Below are 2,624 nucleotides of genomic sequence, written 5' to 3' on the forward strand. Positions count from 1 at the left end.
ACAGGGTTGTTGTGCAAGTCAAAAGGGGGAGAGGAGAATGATGTAAGCTGCTTTGGTCCCCATTGCAGAAAAAGACTACTTTTCCTCCTGGGAAACTATTGTTGCCAATCTCCAGGTGAGGGCTGGAGATCACTCAGAAGAGAAGAGGAGATTGGATTTATACCCCACCCTTCACTACCCAAAGGTGTCTCAGAGCAGCTTAAAAACTCCTTTCACTTCCCCTCCCCACAACAGACACCCTGTGAGGTAGGTGGGGCTGAGAGAGCTCTTGACAGGAACTGCTCTTTTTCAAGAACAGCTCTTATCAGAACTACGGCTTGCCCAAGGTAATCCAGCCAGGTGCAAGTGTAGGAGTGGGGAATCAAATCCGGTTCTCCCAGATTAGAGTCCGCACACTTAACCACTACACCAAACTGGCTCTCAGAATTACAACGGCTCTCCAGAGGGTAGAGATCAGTTCCCCTGGAGAAAATGGTGGACTCTGTGGCAGTCAGGGCTTCAGAGCATGGAAGAGGCTGCAGGTGTGTGTGTGGGGGGGAATGGAAAGCTGAAGAAAGAGGGGGAGGAGGCTGTGAAGGAGATAGGATTGCCAACTCCAGGTGGGAAATTCCTGGAGATTTGAGGGATGGAACCTAGGTGGGTGGGACCTCAGACAGGTACAGTGCCATAGATTCCACCCTCCCAACCAGCCATTCCCTTCTGGGGAACCACTGTTGCCAATGTCAGAAGAGGGGTAGAAATCACTCAGAATTACAACTGATCTCCAGGAGGGAGGGGGGAGGAGATGTAAAGCTGAAATCAGAGGGGCAGATAATGGAAGGTGATGCTTGGCTGGGAAGGAGATAGGGTTGCCAACTCCAGGTTGGGAAATTCATGGAGTTTTGAGGGGTGGAGCCTGGAGAGGGTGAGGTTTGAGGAGGGGTGGGACCTCAGACGTGTGCAATGCCATAGACTCCACCCTCCAAACCAGCCATTTCTTCCTGGGTAACAATTGTTGCCAATATCCAGGTGAGGGCTGGAGATCACTGAAAATTAAAACTGCTCTTCAGGTAGCAGAGATCAGTTCCTCTGGAGAAAATGGTGGAGTCTGTGTCATTATACCCTGCTGAGGTCGCCACAGAACATTGATGGTGAGTGCCCAAGGGGGATGGAGGTTTTTTTGCAAGCATCCAAGCCCCAGGGGAGGCTGAGACCTTCCCTGGAAAATTTTGGAGGTAGCCCCTGCCCCCCCCCCTGAACTCTACGCCTGTCTCTGCAGTATAACAGCCTTTGGTAAGTCGCCTGAATGTGTGGAAATGGGCAGCTGAAGCATTTCTTGGCATGGAGGTAAATAACATCTCATTAAGCTGCTATTAAAAGTGCAGGGCATTTTCCCCCTATAGACACAGCACCTTGTTTGCATGCAGAAGGTCCTAGGCTCAATCCCTAGCATCTTCATTTAAAAGGATCAAGTAGTAGCAGGCCTGTAGTCATGGTGGGGCATTTGGGGCTGAACCCCCACCATGGATGAGCCCTGCCCCACCCCAGGAGAATGCCAGATCCCCATGTGCCTCTCCCCCGCTGCCCTGTGTGGGAGGGCTGGGGAAGGAAAGAGAGAGCTACCTCCCCATCCAACATGCTGTTGGGTAATCTAATTAAGTTATCCACTCTGACTATGGGGCTGGGTAGTAGGTGATGTGAAAGACCTCTACCTGGGACCCTGCAGTTCCATTATGGGTCAGAGTAGACGATACTGACCTTGATAGATCAAGGGTCTGACTCAGTAGAAGGGAGCTTCATGTTATTCATGGGTACACTGAACTCCTTGGTTGCATCTTCTTTATCTAGTCAAGGAGTCTGATGATGCAACAGAAAAAAACTCTTCTATTTCTGTTAGTAAATAGTTACTTATCCTGGACCTTTGTAAGGGCTTCTCTATGACCATATGAACATTTTCCCTGCAATTGAGAAGAGTTGGCAGCAGAGGGCGCTAAGCTACCACAGAGACATATTTTATAGCCTACAACGAAAGGAACGTGCATTCGAATTAAAATCTGTAGTCCCGTGACATATTTTTAACAGAATTTACGTATCGGAGTGCAACAAATGAATTAACCAGGTCGATTTCTTTCTTAGCTTGTTTTAACCCTGTTCATACACACACACACAAGGCATCCTACTACCCTTAAATAATGTATAGAGGGATTATTTTAAATGATTATCTTTCTTTCCCCCTCCCATCTCAGTGCCTTGCCACAGAATAGTACAAAAAAAAATAATCTTTGAGGCCGTTTGTATTTTTTCACTTCAAAGCAACTGTGGTTTTTGTCTGTTTTCACAATAGCCGCCTTCATATTTAAGAAACAGATCCAGATCCGGTTTCCCATCCTCAGGCGGTCATGCTGCGGAAGCCCCGCAAAACTCCTACAGAAAGGAGACAATTGAGACAATTGAAACAATTGAAACCAGCAAAGTCCTGAGCCAGGAGGGCGTCTTCTGTTGCTCCAGCAGCTCTTCTGCATGCGCCCCCCCTCCCCACCCGACCCCCGTCAACCCGGCCCCCGCCGCTGGCTCTTGAAGAGAACTGTGGCGTCCGTGGCTTCAAAGGTGGAAGGATGGGCGTCGAGACTGTCAAGCATTGTACT

The 2,624-nt window shown here is 49.0% G+C and overlaps 1 protein-coding gene across 1 annotated transcript in view; it reads left to right on the plus strand.

The window, feature by feature from the left end:
• Positions 1-2,624, plus strand: part of ACVR1B (activin A receptor type IB) — a 58,532-nt gene that overhangs the window by 55,530 nt on the left and 378 nt on the right. The window lies entirely within an intron of this gene.

The sequence above is a fragment of the Gekko japonicus genome, unplaced genomic scaffold, assembly GCF_001447785.1.
Source record: "Gekko japonicus isolate JY-2015 unplaced genomic scaffold, Gekko_japonicus_V1.1 scaffold1459, whole genome shotgun sequence".
Taxonomy (NCBI): Eukaryota; Metazoa; Chordata; class Lepidosauria; order Squamata; family Gekkonidae; genus Gekko; species Gekko japonicus.